The sequence below is a fragment of the Grus americana genome, chromosome 14 (assembly GCF_028858705.1).
Source record: "Grus americana isolate bGruAme1 chromosome 14, bGruAme1.mat, whole genome shotgun sequence".
Classification (NCBI taxonomy): Eukaryota; Metazoa; Chordata; class Aves; order Gruiformes; family Gruidae; genus Grus; species Grus americana.
The window spans coordinates 2,096,595-2,107,321 of NC_072865.1; the positions used below are offsets into that span (position 1 = coordinate 2,096,595).

The 10,727-nt window shown below is 54.5% G+C and overlaps 1 long non-coding RNA gene across 1 annotated transcript in view; it reads right to left on the reverse strand.

The window, feature by feature from the left end:
- Positions 1-7,134, reverse strand: part of LOC129212541 (uncharacterized) — a 33,347-nt gene extending 26,213 nt beyond the window's left edge. Inside the window, exon 1 of the long non-coding RNA XR_008579202.1 lies at positions 6,998-7,134. This is a non-coding gene — a long non-coding RNA (uncharacterized LOC129212541). The remainder of the gene's footprint in view (positions 1-6,997) is intronic.
- Positions 7,135-10,727: the final 3,593 nt, after the last annotated feature.

Here is a 10,727-nt window from a genome sequence, read left to right on the forward strand (position 1 = left end):
CCAGGGAGAGACTCGTTTGGGCTCTTAAACTCAGCAGCATAAGGAAGAATTGTGGACATATTTTGCTAAAATAAATGCAAAGGGGACTGACCCAAACTCCTCCAAAGTCACTGAGCGCTTTTACCAGCAGCCTAATTGTGTGCGTGTGTCCCCAGGTGAGGAAAGCCCAACTCTCCCTGCAGACTCGCCTTTCACAGCTCAAACGTACGAGCTCCCGATCAGGGAAAACTAGGATGCGATCCACATCGGGGTGTAATGGTACATCACCCACAGAAAAAACATCCTAAAGCAAAGCAGCGCAGACTGTGCTGTGCTGAAGATTTCCCCGTTGTTTTCCCAGCCGCAGAAGGAGTACCGACCCCTCCGCGGCTACGTGAGAATGGCTGCACTGGAGGGGGAATAGATTCTGTATTGAGGAATTAGTGGAGATTGATGGACTCATTAGCGGAGCAATTTAACGTGCTCGTGAATGCGACTTCTACGCTGCACAACGTGAACTGGGCAGCGAAACGGCGGCTGTAGGAGTTCTGTATCATGACACGTTCATCTCGAAGCGGCGGCCGGATCGCATCTCTGTAAATAGAGCGTCCCTTGTGCGGCCTCAGGTACTGCCCCAGCGGGAAGATATGGCAGAGGGGGATCCCCCAAGGGCAGGCGAAGGCTCTGCTCCGCTGGACCTCTGCGCACCATGGGCCTGGCCTGGCCAGTAATAGCACGGTAAGGAGCCGGAGTAATTTTTATTAATCCACTGACGAATGCACGGTGAGCGTATCTGAGCTAGCGAGGGAAGAACCTGCTCTTCTCTTCCTCGGCCGGAGTGCCAGCGAGGGCTACAGCGCTTGACATCTCCTTTGTCCTTTCCTTCAATCAAACCCCCTGTATCTGTATTTTCTCCACCAGATCTGGCCCTTTCCATTTCTCTTCTGCAAATAAACCCCTTCCAGGTTTCCTCCTGTCTCCTTGGTGCAGAGCTCTACCTGCACTGGGTGTCCAGTGGTTTCCCCACAACGCTCCATAGCACCTATATTGACAAGCCTGCAGCATTTTTTAAAAAAAAATGACCGTACTGGCTTTTTTTAAGTTATTGTAGCTGAGCTGGCTCCAGGATGGGGCTGTCTTTGGCAGATGTCCACAGCTGCTGTGAAGCGATAAGCGTGGCTGCCACAGCAGCTCGCCTTCCCCCGCAGCAGCTCCAGATGAGACAGGAAAGGGTGGGATGGGTGTCAGCTCGAGAACAAGCTGTGACAAACACGAGGCAGGAGACTGAAACGCCTGATGTACCAGAGATGCTGAAAGGGTGACTGCAGACCTCCTGGGCCACAGAGGGAGGAAGCCCCGCAGAGCTGCCCGGCACACGTTATGGGTCCCAGAGCGGGGTAGATCCAAACCCAGTTGTTGTTCATGTTTTTACACATCTTTCTCTCCAGCCATGCTGCAGCCTACGTAAAAGCTCTTTGCTGTCACACCGCAGACCTGAACTTGACCTCTAGCCCTGGGGATAAACTCAACATGGGGGTGAAGCCAAGGGTTGCTCTGCAAGGGTCCCAGGACAGCTAGGGGATGTGGTTCCCACGCTACAGCTCAAAGCCAGTGCTGGAGGCTGACTTTGGCTTCCGGGGGAAAAAAAAAAAAAAAAAAGGGCAGAAACAAACCGGACCCGTTGCCAGGCTTTCCAAACCGGGGGCTGGCGGCGGGAGGTTTGGGCCCCAAGGGTAAGAAAGTCATTGGCAAGGGCTTAGGGAGGACGGCAGGCACTCCCTCGCGCCTGTCAGACAGCACCGCTATTGTGTACAGCAATTACTGGGATTAAATAACAACAGAGACACACTGTTGAGGAAGAGTGACAACTGCAAGCTGCACTCCCAGCAGGTGAGAAAAAAAGGAGATGAGGAAAATAAAGTGCAGAGAAGGGCAAAGAGACCGGCAGCAAACCACACGCTCTTCCAAGTGCTCAAGGCAAAGCTGCGGCACAAGGTTTTGATCACAGACTGGTAAAACTGAACGCAGTGCATTCCTTTCTTCCTGACAGCGGCACCTGACAGCTCCCATGGGACCAGCAACTTGCTCTGCAACTGCTTTAGCCCGAGCATCACCCCAGGCACTCGAAGACTCCTTCCCATTGGAGCCGGCTCCGGTAACCACAGTGGGGGAAGGAAAGAGAAGGCAGGAGGGAAGAGCGCACTGCACGTGGCTCACATCGCCTTTTGAGCAGTGCTGACCTTGGCCGTGGCTGTTTCTCCTTGCTGCGGACAGCTGACTCTCTTCGCCATCAGGGCAGCGTAAGGGAAGCATCACAGAGGCGGTCGCTTGTGTCTTGTCTTAACTGGACGTTGCCCACTGCCGCGGCCGGGAGGGATGGCAGCCCAGAGGCTGGGACACCAGGGCAGCCCCTGCCACCAGCAGCGAACCACCAGCACGTGCAACAACTTGCAGAGCCACTGCAGAGCAAGGCAATGCAAGCAGAACGATGGAGCCCAGCCAGGGATGCAGCAACCCGCAGCGCTGCCCAGGACCACCCCAGAGCTCCCACCAGCCTGCCAGGAGCTGCTCTGGGGCAGCTCCTCCAGCCAGCACCCAGGGCCACCCACACTTCTCGCGGGTGCCACTGCCCTCTGCAGTCCCCAGAGGAACACGCAGCTCGCCACCACACAGCCAGGATGTCCCTCCTTGTCCTCTCCTTCCAGCCTCACCTCACGTGGCCTTCCCTAGGAAGTCCCAGCCCAGAAGATAATTCATCTGAAGAAACGCATTTACCTGCAGCGGGAGCATTGGAAACGGCGCTGGGGGCAAGCGGGGGCTCTGACCCCCCACCCCGTGCATTGCACCACCTGGGAACTCCCCAGCCCAGCTGTGGATCTCGCAGAAGGTGCCAAGGAATGGCCAAAAGCCCGAGCAGCGAGCGCGTTATCCCACGCTAATCCCTCCACCAGTGTCCTTTTGCAGGAAACCTTCCCTCTTACAGCCAGTCCCGACAACGCAGCTAAACGTGCCCCGCGCATCCGAGAGCGGAGCCACGGCCGTGCGCTGCCTTCGGTCACGTAGTTTGGGACATGCCTGACTCAGCACGGGTGCTCAGTCTAAACCAGCTACTTTAGGCTGCAGTTAGAGTCAGCGAGGGCTCAGTCAGTGGAGTGTTAACACACTCGGCTTGAGCTGAAAGTGGAAGTGGAAGCAGCGGAGGAGAGGAGGCAGAGAGCAGCACCAGGAGGGGGCACGACAACAGCTTTGGCAAGTGGCGGAAAGGTCCATGTTGAAGCTTTCTACGCTGCCCAGACCTGGCTGGGTCATGACAAAGGCAGGACAGAGGGCAGGGCAGTGACAGCTCAGAGGGAGTCAGCACATCTTCAGCCACCCATGGAAACGCATCGCTCCAGAGGCAGAGAGCAGGTGAGCCGTCAGGACACCTCCAGAGTCCCTCCAGCTGGCTGCTGGGGGGTGGGCAGTGCCTGGGAGCTCCCAGGGAGCCGCAGGAGATGGTAATCCTTCACCGGTGCTGGGTTTTCCCCTTTTCCAGGCACTGGGATCACGAGGACCCAGCCAAGAGCATCTCCTGGGCCCTCTGAGGCTTTGGGGAGCGTGGCATCAGGCAGATGCCAGACCCCTGCCTGCCTCGCTGGGTGCTGCCCATGAGCCTTGCCCTGTCCTGCCCCAGCTCTGTGATGGGAGATGCTGCCCCTGCACAAGCCCCCTCCTTCTGCTCGGGGCTGGAGGACCCCCTGCAAACTAAACCCCATTCCTCCCACCACCGCGCTGTGTTCTGCTCTGCACGGCTGGCAGTCACGCAAGCCCGCAGCTCGCCTGGCTTTCTCCTCTTCCGGCGGCTGAGAAGAAACGCACCCTGCGGTGCAGCTAAGAGCGAGGACCGGCCTTGGGAGCACCGCTCCGACCCCTTGCTCCTCCCCAGGCTGCACAGAGAGACCAGGAGAAATCCCCAGGGAGCCTGCTGGCTGCAGGGGACTGGTTTTGGAGGCGCCCCGGGAAGCACCCTTGCTCCAGCCCAGCCTGGCGCTGCTGCCCAGCCACCTTGTAGGCTGCCGGCCAGGAAGGACTTTGCTCTGAGCGCGTTGGCCGTGCTGGTGCGCAAGCAGCTACGGTTTTGAATAAACATTTCTGCTTTGAAGGTTTTTCTTAGTAAGCCAGACTATTACATATAACATCTACCTTAATGCAACAAGCAGAAATAGAGCCTCTTCTTTTGTGTGTGTATTAGCACAAATACTGAGCAGCATTTGTTTTGTAGCAGCAAGTTAATCATAAAAGCAGTCTAGTCTGTGGCTTGTTTGCAAAATGGGAAGCTTAAGATAAGAAAGGGCTCTGGCACCTGGGTGCTTTCGACATAGGTCAAACAGGGGCTAAAGCAACGGCCACAGTACCGTGCCTGCCGCGTCCCACCGGGCATCCCCCTGCGCCCCTCAGCACTACCTCCAGCCCTGCGTCCTGAGTGCGACTTTAAAAGCTCTGAGAACATTGCTGTTATAAACACAATGAGGGTAAGAAAGACAGCGAGGCTGGGCTGACTTCCAGGGAGACGTGGAAGGAGGACGTTCCCTGGCAGAGCTGCTGCTCAAGGCTCGGGCACCCACCGCTGCCCCTGATCCCAGCGCAGAGCACTCAGCTCCCCGGTACCATAAACTGGTGCCAATTTTCAAGACCTGATAAGCTGAACAAGAACCTGTGAGTCAAATTCATCCAACATTTAGTTGTGGTGTTAGAGCTCATACAGTTTTACCAGTGATGAATTTATATCTTTAGGTAGAGAATCGTAATGGGCTCAAGCGCTCCGGGAGCAATGTCTTGATGGAGAAACAACGTGACTGCAGCCACAAACTCAGACTCTGAACACTGACATCCCCCAACTCACATCGTTACAAGACACTTGGGCAACGTAACTGCATCTCTGTCGTCCTCTGCCTCATTCCCTGCAGGAGATGAATGGTGCTCACTCACTCCATGCTGTTTCCCCGCATCGCTCGAGCCTGGCATTCTCTCCGTGCTGGTCAAACCCTGCTCTGAGGACAAACCGTATCCTCTCATCAGCTCTTCTGCGGGACACGATGCCAGAATATTTATTGTGCAATTCCAGGGCTTGGCCCCACGGTCTCACTTCTTAGGCTGAGACAGGGCAGTGACAATAATGCTGCCATTTTAGTGACTGACCTACAACACTTAATTTGCAAATGACACCGACAAGCTCTTTACATATCCAAAGCTCAGCTCTCGCAGCTCAGTGACTGCTCCAAGCACCCAGCACTTCCGAAGAGCATCTCCTCGGCTGCTGCTCCTGCCTGCACCGTCGCCTCCCCCAGCTCCCTGAGCTCCCTCCATCCCGGCACAACACACAAGCCTGGGACAGGGATGTCAGAGCAACCTTCGCTCAGCCCCTGCCTGACGCGCGTACCCGGCCCTGCAGCCTGGCTCCGGCCGTTCCGGTGCTGCAGGGTACCTGGGCCCAGGCGCGTACCCACGGTCAGCACGCGCCCTCAGTTTAAAACCAAATGTGAGCGTGTGAGCACGTGGTGACAGCCGAGCCAGCGGCGTGAATACTGGCTGAACATAAACTGCCTTTCCACACACGTTGTTGGCTGTGTGGCGGACAGAATCTTCTCCCCAGCTGCAGCACCCATTTTTGCTTGCTCCGACCACCCTTTGCAGGGGAAGCAGAAGGGTGTTACTCATTTCTCACTAACCTACAGCAAGACCTGAGCGCGGCTGAGCTGTTTGACTTGCTGAGGGCTCTGTTCTCACCGGGAGAGTGGGCAGGGATCACAGCTGTTTCTAGAGGGACAAACTGAATTTCATCTGCCAAAGGCAAGGGTAAAGCCTGGGGCACTCAGCTCCGGCAGCAGCTACCTGTGGTGGGACCCTGTTCCCACTGGTCTCCGTCCTCAGCAGCACTTAGTCTGGGCTTGGTGTAGCCTCAGCCTTACCCCCGTGCCCCAGCCTCCCAGCTCACATGGTTTCACACTGATCTCCTCTAAATCCACTTTTATTTCTCACCCTTTCCAGGTCCCTGACCTTGACTTATTCTTCCTGCTGTGGCACCACCAGCCATATTTACCAGCGCCTCAATTAATGCTTGACCTGACGTAGAACAGAAGGAAACTAAGCTTATAGTTTATTATAATTTGTGTAACTCAACTTATATTTGGGCAACAGATCTTTACAAAATCCGTTGTTCCTTCCCAAATGCAAATTCCTTGCTCAGAGCAGAGAGGGAGGCAGGGCAAGCAATGCTGCTCCAAGGAAAGGTCACCAGAACCATGGCCATCTGAGAGACAAGGGTCAATCCTTGCCTCCCTCTTGGCTGGAATAAAATAAATACAGAAATGGAAGCCAAGCTGAGGCAGACATCCAGGACGGAAAATTTTCAGTTCAAGCAACTAAAGTTGTCAGAGTTATAAGCAACTGGCAACTTGAAAACAGGAACTTGCAGTGGGATAAACTGAACAACCCGAGCGACGGGCAGCAGTGCCCGGCTCATCGAGAGCCTGTGGAAACCTGTTATCTCTGGGAAGACACGCACAAAAGAAAACTCCCTCAATTATAATTTAAAGGTCAGACTTTCACAGGTGCCAGCTTCAACAGGAGCTCCCAGCAGCCTGAACACCAGGCCCTTGGGGTGCAGGGAGCCCGCGGGACCCCTGGGAGCAGCCAGACAGGCAGCGGGGAGGGGGGATGGACGGAGGAGACTTTATCACCGTCTTCTCTGCAAACGGGCAGTTACTTCACCCAAACTCGCACCTGCCCACGGCAGAGGAGGAGAGCACCGAGGAGCCACGAAGGGAACCGGAGCAGCAGCTCCCCTCCACCCCCCCCCAGCGAAACCCGCCCTGCCGCGGCATCCACCCGCTGCGGGCAGGTACCTATAGATCCATATGCGCCGCCTTGCTCGGCCCCGCTCCCTTCCCGGGGCATCCTGACCCCCCGCTCCCTCCCCCGTCCCGGCTCTCCCCTCCCCTGAGCCCGCGGGGGATGCGCGGGGAGCGGCGCCGCTTACCTCCCGCTGCCGCGGGGATGCTCGGCGGGATGCTCGGCGGGATGCTGCGCGGGATGCTCCGCGGGGGCCACTGTCCGGGGCGCGGTACCGGCCGAGCGCCCGCCGCCCCCAGCCCAGCCGCGGCCCCGCTCCGCAGTGACACCGCGCTGCGCTTTCGCTTTCCCTTTCCCTGCGGAGGAGGGGCGGCCCCGGCTGCCGGCCGCCCTCCGGGGAAGGGGCTGGGGGGGGGGGGGGGGGGGGGGGGAGGTGGGAGCGGCTCGGCCCCCGCACCCCGCCGGGTCCGAAGGCAGGGCTGGGGGAGTCCGGGCCGGGGGAGCCAGGGCCGGGGGGGGAAGCACAGCCGGAGCCCGGGGGGGGAACCTGACCTGGAGCCAGGGGCACCCAAGATCGGTGGTCAAAGTGACTCCTCACTGGCGTGTTACACACGAGATTATTTCTTCCCGAGCTGCCCAAACGCGAGGTTGCCCAGCGCCCGCAGCTCAGCAGGCAGGGAGGTACCTCAGCTCTTCACCAGAGAGACCAGAGCCCTGTACGTGTGACAGCCCTGGCCCCTACCAGGTGATTTAGCATTTGGGACTTGAAGTAGAGGCACCTGGGATGGAGGGAGCGACTGACTGCCTTCAAGGGAAGCAGTCTCCTAACAGAGGAGAGTTCCTGCTGACCAAGCCCAAGCTATATGAACTCCGGTAGCTTGGAAAAAAAGCTCTCAGAGCCATAAAATTTCTGATGGCTGATGATATTCTGATGAATAAACCAAAAGGAAATTAACTTGGTTCACCCCAGGGCCAAAGAACCCTCCAGACGGTCACAATTAAGACACCCAAGAAGCCTCACTCCCAGCAAAGACAAACCTTCCCCACACTGACACGGCCACCGGAGAAGAGTTGGGGCTTTCAAGAGCAGTTCGCAGGAACCACCCATCTCCTCCTCAGCTGTTCTGCTTCAGTCCTCCGGCATGGCCGCACGGTCCAGGAGGCAAGCTGCTGCTATGGGGAATGCTCACTTGACGACTGCACGCTTTAAAGCCATTTTCTTCAGGAATTTAATCACTTAATGTTCTTGGGCATTTCCTGCTTATTGCTCTTGTTATTTACCTTGCCTCGAAGGACAGCTGATACAGGAGCTAGCAGCAGGTATACTTGCAGTTTTTTAGGAGGCAAAGAGGCAAGCAATGGAGGCAAGGTCTGCTAGCATAACAGGTCAAAGATAGGCAGAAAAATCGTCTGCCTACAGCTATGGACATCCATGTCCAGAAACTGCAGGGCACAGTCGCTGGTTTTAGTTTTTCTCTTCTGAGAAGCACTCATTTCTACCCAGGGATTTGTGGAATGCTGCTCACAGGCCCCACACAGAAGAATGACTCCAAATCTAAGAATCACTGCAGCACACAGGCTGCTAGAGGCACCAAGGACTTTACATTCTTAAAAAGGTTTGTTTTGTTTTGCTGGTTTTTTTCCCGAGGGAGGGAAATACCACGGGGAGGGCTCGGGGTGGCCAGTCCTGACTGCAGAAGCGCTGCTGGCAGCTCTCCGGCCGGGCTGTCTCGGCTGCTGCGCACCCCGGGGCCCGCGGGACTGCTGCTATTTGGACGGTCACAGCAACCCCTTGCACAAAAGGGCCCAGTCCACGAGATATCAGACTGGCTCATAAACAACAAAACCTCACGCTAATGGCGTATCAAATGGATTCTAGGATATATTTCTAAAATCTGTCACAACTGGGTTAAATAAAAGAAGGTGGTTGGTATTTGGTGAAGCAGCAATACCTTGCTCTCCTCAACTGTTTTATAAACTTGCAGAACCATGATTTTTATATTTTACAGGTGGAAAAATTGAGCCGTGGGAAATGACAGCAATTTCCCAAGGAAACAGCCCCGGAGCCCCCAGTCCCGGTACAGCAGCCCAGGGATTACACACGATTGCAAGCAGCGCTGAAGTGACCTGGGAACCCACAGCACTGCTTCAAAGGTGACTTGTTCCCTGAATTGTAGCTACTGGGACTTACTGAACCTTCGGTTATCTAAATCATGTTTGAAGTGAGGGTCATGGGAACCACTCACCCAGTTACGTAGGCTGCTAATTGCCTCCGCGAGACCAGGAGGTGCCTCGGGGCTGGGTTTAGTCCTGGCACTTGCACTGTGTAAAGTTTCAGACCCTGACCTAAGATCTGTTCCGGGCTGCCAAAAGATCTCCTAGTGACACCGTGCACCCAGCTCAGATTTCTGCGTCTCTGCAAGACTTATTAACTTTTATCCTTGACAGAATTGAAAGGAAAAGTAGGGAACTTGGGAAGCGTCATTTAGATTGATGGATTCAGAGAGCGGGAGGTGCATGAACACATCCTGAAATACAAAAACTCCTCAAAAATCCTGGAGTCCTGCTTTACCCGAGTCATGGTTCTGGACTTCTCCAAATAGAGCAAGGCCTGCTATTCCCTCATGCATCTCATCCCACAGAGACGCTGGTGACCCCTCTGAAATGAAAGTCAGACCTCTTCTACAGCAAGGTATCCATTTGTCTTCGCATCTCGACATTTCTGCACTGCTTTATTTTAAAGAAAAAAGAACAATCTCATCCCATGCTGCACCACGTGCCCGTCCAGGAGAGCAAGGCCAGCCCTCGCCTCCCAACCTTGGTGGTCCTTTCAGACAAGGCTGGGTTTCTTGAAAGCCAACTGGGAGGCAGCTCGGGGACCGACCTCCCGCTGGATAAGGACGACTTCTCCCTTTCCGCTGGCCTTGTCTCCACTGCTCCCTGAAGGATAAAATTAGCAATTCAGGGGTTTCTTTGTGGACAGTCAGCCAAATATTTAGTTCTGTAAACATCTTAAGTAAGTTCCTGCTGCGCCATTATCTCATCTTCATACTTCCTTACTGTTCTACTGAATTTATTTAGAAGGAAGTAAGAAACCATATTAGAATAGAAGTGGGCCAGGTTTTAAAGATCATTCATGGAGGTTGGTCCAAACTCAGAGGAGCTATTTCTTCACAACATGAGCAAAGCTTTTTACAGACAAACCAGACTTGTGTGTACCACGTACAAGATGGGCCAGATGCTAATTATCGAGAAAGAAAAGCCAGGCAATGATAGGCAGAGTGCCTAAGTTGTTTCTTAAACCTTCTAACATACCAAACTCAGCGGACTTTGCCGGTGGTACTTTGCTTATCCACCAGCACGCAGCTCAATGTAGCACCACGAAACCCCAGAGATGGGATCTCGTGACGACGTTTGCACAGCTTGTTATCTCGGGCCCATGCAGTTTTGCTATGAACGTTTAAGCAGCACCTTAAGAGAAGCTTCTTGCTATTTTTCAATCATCTTCCATTTCTAAACAAATGTTGAATTACTGGTTCTCTGTGTCGCTGACATTTAGAAAATGCTCCATGAGAACAGGAACCACAGGACCTTTCACAGATCACTCTGCTGAGGGGCAACCTCACCGCAGGGAGGAGAGGAAGCAAGTGCCCACGCTTCCAGCACCCACTTCCAACACCCACCTTCCACTCACCTCTTCCACGGACAGCAGCCACAGACAGTGCTCCAGTTACTAAGACCACCTCTTTGCTTAGAACAATATTTAAAACAAAATTACAGAAAAAAGTCATTATATATAATACAAGATTAATCAGGGTAAAGCCTATAAGACCACACACAAAAAAAAAAAAGGTAGCTCTTGTGATAAGAACAACACATTAAAACATGAAGATGTAAAAAATTATGAGAATACTTCA